The sequence below is a fragment of the Acinonyx jubatus genome, chromosome X, assembly GCF_027475565.1.
Source record: "Acinonyx jubatus isolate Ajub_Pintada_27869175 chromosome X, VMU_Ajub_asm_v1.0, whole genome shotgun sequence".
In the NCBI taxonomy this organism is placed as follows: Eukaryota; Metazoa; Chordata; class Mammalia; order Carnivora; family Felidae; genus Acinonyx; species Acinonyx jubatus.
In genome coordinates, this window is record NC_069389.1 from 40,829,955 (window position 1) to 40,840,652 (window position 10,698).

General features: G+C 41.6%; 1 long non-coding RNA gene across 1 annotated transcript; it reads right to left on the reverse strand.

The window, feature by feature from the left end:
* Positions 1 to 4,346: 4,346 nt before the first annotated feature.
* Positions 4,347 to 9,489, reverse strand: LOC128311593 (uncharacterized). The gene is made up of 2 exons (XR_008290098.1): positions 9,085 to 9,489; positions 4,347 to 4,517 (listed from the first exon to the last, which is right to left on the reverse strand). It is a non-coding gene; the product is annotated as an uncharacterized LOC128311593 (long non-coding RNA).
* Positions 9,490 to 10,698: the final 1,209 nt, after the last annotated feature.

Here is a 10,698-nt window from a genome sequence, read left to right on the forward strand (position 1 = left end):
AGCAAGCTCCAGGCTGAGTTGTCAGCACAGAGCCTGATGCGGGGCTTGTGGTCGCGAACCGCGAGATCATGACCTGAGCCGAAGTCAGGTGCTTAACCGACTGAGCCTCCCAGGTGCCCCTTGTTTTTTTTTCTTTTGTGTCACATAAAACTTAATCTGAATAGAAACATTTTGGGGCTCCTGGGTGGCTCAGTCGGTTTAGCATCCAACTTAGGCTCAAGTCATGATCTTGCTGTTCAAGAGTTTGAGCCCCGCATCTGGCTCTGTGCTGACAGCTCAGAGCCTGGAGCCTGCTTCCGATTCTGTGTCTCCCTCTCTTGCCGCCCCTCCCCTGCTCACGCTCTATCTCTCTCTCTCTGAAAAATAAAGAAACATTAAAAAAATTTGTTTTAATCTGAATAGAAACATTTTATATCAGAATAAAATATTTGCATCTTCTTGAAATGTAATTTTAGTACAATATAAATTCAATATAAATGATACGTATTTAGTGCAATATAAATATATATTAAAAAATATAAATTTGGGGGTGCTTGGTTGGCTCAGTCGGTTAAGCATCTTACTCACGACCTCACAGTTTGTGAGTTCGAGCCCCGTGTTGGGTTCTACGCTGACAGTGCAGAGCCTGCTTGGGACTCTTTTTCTGCCTCTCTCTCTGCCTCTGTTTCTCTCTCTCTCTCTCTAAAATAAACAAACATTTAAAAAATATATATATACGTATATTTATAAATTTTTAGTACAAGTCTCTGTTGAAATCTTTCAATAATGCCACTAGAGGGCCTACATTGTAGGAAACACTTGGTACCATAAAGGTTGCTAGGTTTAGCAATTGCTGGTTTTGAGAGCTTTAACAGCTTTTTAAAAAATATTTTATTTTTATTTATTTATTCAAAAAATTTTTAAATGTTTATTCATTTTTGAGAGACAGAGAGAACACAGCGTGAGCTGGGTCAAGGCAGAGAGAGAGGGAGACACAGAATCCGAAACAGGCTCCAGGCTCTGAGCTGTCAGCACAGAGCCTGATGGGGGGCTTGAAGTCACTAACTGCGAGATCATGACCTGAGCCGAAGTTGGATGCTTAACCGACTGAACCACCCTAATATTTAATTTTTTTTTAATTTTTATTACTTTTTTATTTTGAGAGAGAGAGAGAGAACAAGAGGGGAAGGGGCAGAGAGAGAGGGAGAGAGAGAGAATCCCAAGCAGGCTCCTGTAAGTGTGAATCCTGATGTGGGGCTCGAACCCACAAACTGTGAGATCATGACCTGAGCCAAAACCAAGAGTCAGACGCTTAACTGACTGAGCCACCCAGGCACCCCAACAGCTTTAAAATAGAAAATAACTAGCGTGAAGAAAGCAAGGAAGTGAGGGAGAGATGTAGAAAGGCAGACCGTGACAATGAAGCATGAGGTGATGATGGGTTACAGGAAGGATCTTAAATGTCCTAGGGCCTAACTGTCCCCATATTGCTCTTCAGAATTACGAAGTGCCATTTCCCATGGGAACTCAAAATTCTTCTTTCTTTTTTCTTTTTTTTTAGTGAGAATATCAATGATCTTTATTTCTCTCTTGTACTTTATTATACTTTCTGAATTTTTCTTTTTAAAAAAAATTTTTTTATGTTTATTTATTTTTGACAGAGAGAGAGAGAGAGAGAGAGAGAGAGAGAGCATGAGTGGGGGAGGGTCAGAGAGAGGGAGACACAGAATCTGAAACAGTCTCCAGGCTGTGAGCTGTCAGCACAGAGCCCCACGCAGGGCTCGAACTCACAGACCGCGAGATCATGACCTGAGCCGAACTTGGACGCTCAACCAGCTGAGCCACCCAGGTGACCCTGAATTTTTCTAATAGTACATTTAAGAAAGTCTTTTTAATGTTTATTTTATTGTTGTTTTTAATGTTTACTTATTGATTTTGAGAGAGAGAGAGCGGGGGAGGGGCAGAGAGAGGGAGAGAAAGAATCCCAAGCAGGCTCCATGCTGTCAGCATGGAGCACGACACAGAGCTCAGACCCATGAACCATGTAATCATGACCTGAGCCAAAACCAAGAGTTGGATGCCTAACTGAGTGAATCACCCAGGTGCCCCTATTTTTTTTTTTTTTTGATAGAGGGAGAGAGTGTATGTGGATGCTTGTGCACACACGCAGGCAAGAGCAGAGGAGGGGCAGAGAGAGAGGGAGAGAGAATCCCAGTCAGAGAGAGATAGCCCCACCACAGGGGGACTCAATCGTATGAAGAGATCATGACCTGAACTGAAATCAAGAGTCCATGGCTAGGGGCACCTGGGTGGCTCTGTCGGTTGAACGGTTGAGCGCCTGACTTCGGCTCAGATCATGATCTTCCAGTGCTTGAGTTCGAGTCCCACGTTGAGCTCTGTGCTGACAGCTCAAAGCCTGGAGCCTGCTTTGGATTCTGTGTCTCCCTCTCTCTCTGCCTCTCCCCTGTTCATGCTGTCTCTCTCTCTCTCTTTCTCAAAAATAAATAAATGTTAGTAAATTTTTTTTAATTAAAAAAAAAAGTCCATGGCTTAACCAACTGAACCATCCAGGCACCTCTATTTTTTATAACTTTTTATTTTAATTACAGTGTAGTTAACATACGGTGTTATGAGTTTCAAGTGTACAATATAGTGATTCAACACTTCCATACATCACCTAGTGCTCGTCACAACTGCACTCTTTAATCCCAATCACCTATTTAACCCATCCCCCCACCCACCTCCCCTCTGGTAACCATCAGTTTTGTTCTCTATAGTTAAAAGTCTGTTTCCTGGTTTGTCTTTCTCTCTCTCTTTCTTTTCCCTTTGCTCATTTGTTTTGTTTCTTAAATTCCACATATGAGTAAAATCACATGTATTTGTCTTTCTCTGCCTGACTTATTTCTCTTAGCCTTATACTGTCTAGCTCCGTCCATGTTGTTGCAAATGGCAAGATCTCATTCTTTTTTATGGCTGAATAGTATTCCGTTATATATACCACCTCTTTACCCATTCATCAGTTGACAGATGCTTGGGCTGCTTCTACATCTGGGCTATTATAAATAATGGTGCTATAAACATTGGAATGCGTGTATCCCTTTGAATTAGTGTTTTTGTATTCTTTGGGTAAATACCTAGTAGTTTGATCATAGGGCAGTTCTACTTTTAACATTTTGAGGAACCTCCATACTGTGTTCCTCAGTGGCTGCACCAGTTTGCATTCCCACCAACAGTGCATGAGTGGGGAAGTCAAACTTTGAAAGAGAAAATGTTAAGAGAAACTCATCCTTCTGTGGCATTCTCAAGACCTTTGGCACCATATGTTTTTAGCATCAATTAAAATTCTTCTAATGTTGGAGCGCCTGGGTGGCTCAGTCAGTTAAGCATCCAACTTCAGCTCAGGTCATGATCTCACAGTTTGTGAGTTCGAGCCCCGCGTCAGGCTCTGTGCTGACAGCTCAGAGCCTGGAGCCTGCTTCGGATTCTGTGTCTCCCTCTCTCTCTGCCTCTCCCCACCCTTTCAAAAATAAATAAACATTTAAAAAATAATAAAATAAAATTATTCTAATGTTACAATACAAATTACACCGTTAAGAGCAATACTGGGCATAAAGGAGCAGACATGGGCTTAGAGACCTAGGCTGGGCCCTGCTGAGAAAGGCATGTCTAGGTCTCCTCATTCTGTCCCTGGCAAATTCAGCTTCCTCATCTGTGGGACCAAGGAAGGAAGGAAAGGGGTGTGATTTTCTCACTCCTCTTTGCCAGCCTCTGCCTGGACTGGTCTCAAGTTTGGACATCTCACTACATTAATGCTACAAGACACCTCTTTTCCTTCTCTGTTGGAAAAGGGTGCCCATGAGAGAGAATGACATTTAGACTAGAAAAATAGGCATCAGCTATACAATTGTAAAGATTCTCAAATGAGTGTGCATTTTTTTATATTGTATTTATTTTTGAGAGAGCACAAGCTGGGGAAAGGGCAGAGAGAGAGGGACAGAGGATCTGTGAGCCCGATGTGGGGCTTGAACTCACGAACTGTGAGATCATGACCTGAGCCAATGCCAGGTGCTCAACTGACTGAGCCACCCAGGTGCCCCTAAATGAGTATGCATTTGTGAGCACCAAAAACTTGTTGGGTTTTTTTAAATCGATTTCCTGAAGGAACCACTGATAAAAAGGCATTTTGCCTAGTTGCCTTCTGTGTCTTTTGATAATGTCATCTTTGCTCGTGTAGTTATTGAGAACATGAATCTGAAACAGAAATGTGTAATCTAAAGGAAAGAGATGTTTCCAGATCCCCATTCGTGGATGAGAAATATGGTGTATCAGTCTTTTGGAGCTGCCATAACAGAATACCACAGACTGAGTGGCTTGCACAACAGAAATTTATCTCTCACAGTTATGGAGGCTGGGAGTCCAAGATCAAGGTGCTAACAAGGTAGGTTTCATTTTGAGACCTCTTCTCTTGGCTTGTAGGTGGCAGCCATCTCATTGTGGGCTCACATGACCTCTTCTTTGTGAAGGAGGAGAGAAGGAAGCTGGAAAGGAGGGAGGGGGAGGGAGAAGAGTGGGGTGGTGGGGAGAGGGAGGGAGAGAGAGAGAGAGAGAGAGAGAGAGAGAGAGAGAGAGAGAATGAGTGAAGGAGTACTTTCTGGTGTTTCTTCCTATCAGAACACTAATCCATCAGGTCAGGACCCAACTCTTATGATCTAATTTAACCTTAATTAGTCCGTTAGAGACCCCATCTCTAAATACAGCCACACTGGGGGTTACAGTTTCAACACATAAATTTTGAGGGGACACAACATTCAGTCCATAACATACAGCGAAGATGCCTTCATTCTCTTCTGTAAATAAGTTGAATGTAATAGAGGTGCTTGTTCTCTCTCTCTCTTTTTAAATGTTTATTTATTTATTTTTGAGAGAGACAGAGTGTGAGCAGGGGAGGGGCACAGAGAGAAGGAGACACAGAATCTGAAGCAGGCTCCGAGCTGCCAGCCCAGAGCCCGATGTGGGCCTCGAACCCACAAGGAACTGTGACATCATGACCTGAGCCAACGTCAGATGCTTAACCAACTGAGCCACCCAGGTGCCCCTAGATGTTCTTGTTCCCTATAAATATATTGGTAAATCTCTTTAAATATTAAAGCCGATGATGGAATACTCCACAATATGGGGAAAAAGTTTCAGAAGGTTCACAGAATATTCATTCTACACCTAAAGATTTCGATTTCCTATAAAATAGCTGACAGGCAGAAAGATTTTATTTTTAAGTAATCTCTGTATCTAACGTCTGGCTTGAACTCACAACCCCGAGATCAAAAGTCACGCACTCTACTGACTGAGACAGCCAGGCGCCCCTAGGCTGTTTCTATGTCAAGCCCTTAGCTGTGCACTCAGAATTAAATCCAGGGATGACAAACAGGTCTTCTCAAGAGGAAGGATGTTCTCTGTACAGAAACTATTGACAGTGTGTGTGTGTGTGTGTGGGGGGGGAACACAGTTTCAGGGAAACAGCAGCTTTTACAGAGGCTCTGGCCAGAGTTATATCATTGTTTTGGGAAAAGCACCCAAGTCCTTGGTTTGGGGGATTGTGTGGAGTCATTAAGAAAAGGAGCAGACACTTCTATTTCCAACCAAGATGAAGTAACAGGGAATAAATATAACCTCCCATCTGAAAGAACCAAAAAATCCCAGACAATATAAATAAAACAATGGTTTTTAAGATACTGGACATCACGCAATGAAGGACAGTAATCCCTGAGAAACAGGAAATAAACAAGGACAGCCCTGTGATTGCCCCTGGCTTACTGTCTTAAGAGTTTCCAGACCCAGTAAAAGGCTAGGGAATGAGATAGAGACCAGTGGGCTCCTTGAGTTGAGGGATCTCCTGGTTGTGACAGTATACTATCATTTTGCAAGATGTTTCCATTGGGGGAAATTTTTAAAAGGGAACACAGATCTCTCTGTATTATTTCTTACAATTGCATTTGAATCTACCATTATCTCAAAATGAAAAGCTTAAAAAAAAACTTAACTTTAAAAGTAGGAGAAATAGGGGCACCTGGGTGGCTCAGTTGGTTAAGCGTCTGACTCTTGCTACCAGCTCAGATCATAATCTCACAGTTCGTGGGTTCGAGCCCTGCGTTGGGCTCTGCACTGATAGTGTGGAGTCGGCTTGCAATTCTCTGTCTCCCTCTCTCTTTCTGCCGTTCCCAAACTTGTACTCTCTCTCTCTTTCTCTCTCAAATAAACATTAAAAAAAATAGGATCTGAAAGCATTAAAAAGTTGCTTTCAGATATACAAAAGCTGGAAGAATTCATCACCAACAGACCTTCAGTACAAGAAATGTTAAAGGATGGATGTCCTTCAGACAGAAGGCAAATGATACCAGATAGAAATCAGGACCCACACAAAGGAATGAAGAGCACTGGAAGTGATAACTATATAGGTAAATAAACAAGATTTTGCATAGGTAAATCTCTTTAAAATGTTCCTTTAAGCTTTTTAAATTTTTTTTTAGCATGTATTTACTTTCGAGAGACAGAAAGACAGAGTGCAAATGGGGGAGGGGCAGAGAGAGAGGGAGACACAGAATCCGAAGCAGGCTTCAGGCTCTGAGCTGTCAGCACAGAGTCCGACACGGGGCTCAAACCCACAAACCGTGAGATCATGACCTAAGCCGAAGTCAGATGCTTAACCTACTGAGCAACCCAGGTGCCCCTCCTTTAATCTCTTTACAAGATAATTGCCTGTTTAAAAATAATCATGATAACATGTTCTGGGGTTTATAACATAGGTAAAAATATAATGCATGACAAGAGCATAAATCTCAAGAGGGGAGAAAGAGAGGTATACTGTGTGAGGTTCTTGTACTATATATGAAGTGGTATATTGTCACTCAGAGGTAGATTATGATAAGTTAAAGGTTTATTATAGAGCCTAAAGCAATCACTAAAATAACAGAGTTACAGCTCAGAGGTCCACAAAAGAGATAACATAGAATAATCATAACAATACTCAATCCAAAAGATGGCAGGAAAAAAGAGAAAAAAGGGCACAAAGAACAGATAGAACAAACAGAAAATAAATAGCAAGAAGATAGATTTGAACCGGACCAGGGCAATAATCACACTGAATATAAATGGCCTAAACACCCAAATTAAAGGGCACAGATTGCCAGATTAGATGAAAAGACAAGACACTACTGTATGCTTCCTACAAGAAACACACTTTAAATATAAAACCAGAAACAGGTTAAAAGTAAAAGAATGGAAACATATACACTGTGCTAACACTAGTGAAAAGAAAGCTAGAGTGACTATCTAAAAATCTCACAGTGTAGATTCCAGAGCAAAGGACATACCACAGCAAAGGTCATTTCATAATGATAAAGTAGCCAAGTAATCAAGAGAACATAACACTCCTAAACATTCATTCACCTAATAACTGTGGATCAAAATACACGAAACCAAAACTTGTCTAACCACAAGGAAAATCGGAAATTTCAATACCCCGCTTTCAAAAGCTGATAGAACAGATAGGCAGAAAATCAGCAATGATATAGTAGATGTGAACAACACTGTATGGTCAGCACAGGCTGCCAAACAAAATACCACAGACTGGGTGACTTAACAGAAATTTCTTTTCTCACAGTTCTGGAGACTGGAAGTCCAAGATCAAGGTGTTGGCAGAGTTGACTTCGCCTGTGGCTTCTCTCCTTGGCTTGTGGATGGCTGCCTTATCACCATGTCCTCACTCGGCCTTTTTTTCTTTGTGTGGTCATTCTGTGGTATCTCTTCCTCTTCTTACAAGGACATTGGTCTTTTTGGATTACGGCCCCACCGTTATGGACTCATTGAACCTTAATGACCTCTTTAAAGGCCCTATCGGCAAATATAGTCACATTGGTGGTTAGGGCTTCTCCATAGGATTTGGGAGGGACTATGATTCAGTTTGTAATAACACTACTAACCAATTTGACCTGGTTTACCTTTATAGTCCAGCCAACAACAGAAGAATACACATTCCTCTCAAATGTACATTACATTACCAATGTATAGAACATATTTTGGGCCATAAAACAAGAATTAAAGTCGTACAAAGTATACTCCCTGACCAAAATGAAATTGGATTAGAAACCAATAACAGGTGAATCCCCTATCATAGCCAGAGACTTCAACAACCCTCTCTCAGAAATGAACAGATCCAGTGGACAGAGACCAGTAACAGAAAGATCCTTGGAAAATCCCCAAATATCTGGAAACAAACTAGCACACTTCTAAATAGATGCAAAAATTCTAAACAAAATTTTGGCAAATCAAATTCTATAATACATTAAAATGATAATACATTATAACCAAGTGGGGTTTATCCCAGAAATGTAGAATTGGATTAGCATTTCAAAATCAATTAATGGGGGCACCTGGGTGGCTCAGTTGGTTAAGCAATCAGCTCTTAATTTTGGCTCCAGTCGTGATCTCCCGGTTCTTGAGTTCCAGCCCTGCATGGGGCTTTGTGCTGAGCTTGGAGCCTGGTTGGCATTATCTGTCTCCCTCTCTCTCTGCCCCTTCCCCACTCATGCCTTTTCTCTCTCTCTCAAAATAAATATTACACATTTAAAAAAAAAACAGTCAATGGAATTCATCACAATAACAACAATAACAAGCTAAAAGAGAAAAACATATGGTCATGTAAATAGATGCAGAAAATCATTTCACAAAATTAACACCCATTTTGATAAAAACTCTCAGAAAATTAGGATAAAAGGGAACTTTATCAACCTTCTGAAGGGTACCTTCTTTTATTTGTTTGTTTGTTTATTTATTTATTTATTTATTTATTTTTGAGAGAGTGAGGGGGAGAAAGAGACAGAGAATTCCTCTGAGGTGCAGAAAGAGAGGGAGAGAGAATGCAGAGGCCAGGGCAGGCTCAAGCTCACCCAAAGTGGGGCTCGAGCTCACCAACAGTGAGATCATGACCTGAGCCAAAGTCGGATGCTCAATGAACTGAACCACCCAGGTACCCCCTAATGGGCATCTTCGAAAAGGAAAAGAAAAGAAGGAAAGGAGTAGACCATAGCACTGGTGGAGTTGGTTACTTACAGGCCCCCAGAATGGCTACACCATCTGTCAGTGCTGGGACAGAGCCTTCTGAAATGAAACTAGCCTCCAGGGCATCTGAGTGACTTCAACTCTTGATTTCAGCTCAGGTCACCATCTCACAGTTTGTGAGCTCGGACTCTGTGCTGACAGCTGTGGAGCCTGCTTGGGATTCTTGCTCTCCCTCTCTCTCTTTGCTCCTCCCATTCACTCTCTCTCTCTGCCCCTCCCGTGCTCGTGCATTCTCTCTCTCTCTCTCATGCACTTGCGCAAAATAAATCAATAAACATTGGCAAAAAAAGAAACTAGCCTTCATATTGGATTCTTTGGAATGTATGTTTAATCTGTTGTTCTCCTGGCAGCGTCCTTGAACTTGGGTCATATAAATTCTGCCAAGGGACAAAGATCTTTGCTTTAATACTTTAATACTATCAGTGATGATGATAGTGATAACCGGAATAGCTAGTAATTACTGCTTAGTCATTATGTATTGGGCACTGTGTAAAGTTTGATATAGATTAGTTCACAGAGTCTTACAACCTTATGACAGAAGCACTTAAAAAATATTAACGATAAGGCTGAGACACATGGTGAGAGGAAACAGCTTGTCCAAGGTCACACAGATACATAGCAGGACATGGGGATACTCTCACACTCTAACTAGACAAGTGGTTAAGTCCTAAGGCATTCTAGGTAATTCTAGAATTGATTTTCTCAGACCACATGACCGTACATAATATTTACATAGGTGGCATAAAAACTATGAGGAATTCTTTTATATTTACAAAGGGCTATATATAATATGCATATTGTATCAAGAATGATATAGTAAAGGGGTGCTTGGGTGGCTTGGTCGGTTGGGTGGCTGACTTCGGCTCAGATCAGGATCTCACAGCTCATGGGTTCAAACCCTGCATCGGGCTCTGTGCTGACAGCTCGGAGCCTGGAGCCTGCTTCAGATTCTGTGTCTCCCTCTCTCTCTGTCCCTCCCCTGCTCACGTTCTGTCTCTCTTTTTCTCTCTCAAAAATAAATATTAAAAAAATTATATATATATATATATATATATATATATATATATATATATATATATATGATATAGCAAAGACCACATGTGGGTCATTTTAATGAATGAAATAATGAGAATTTACTTGGAGTACATTTGTCTGAAATCTCATTTACAATGCTTTTAAAAAAATGTTTATTTACACTGGGCGCCTGGGTGGCTCAGTTGGTTGAGCATCTGGCTTTGGCTCAGGTCATGATCTCACAGTTTGTGGGTTTGAGCCCCGCATCGGGCTCTGTGCTGACAGCTCAGAGCCTGGAGTCTGCTTTGAATTGTGTCTCTCTCTCTCTCTCTGCTCCTCCCCCACTCATGCTCTGTCTCTCTCTCCTTCAAAAATAAATAAAAACATTTTAAAAAATTAAAAGAAAATGTTTATTTATAGAGACAAAGAGACAGAGTGTGAGTGGGGAAGGGGCAGAGAGGGAGGGAGACAGAATCCAAAGCAGGCTCCAGACTCAGAACTGTCACTACAGAGCCCGATGCAGGGCTCCAACTAATGAACCCCAAGGTCATGACCTGGGCCGAAGTCAGACGCCCAGCTGACCCGACCATC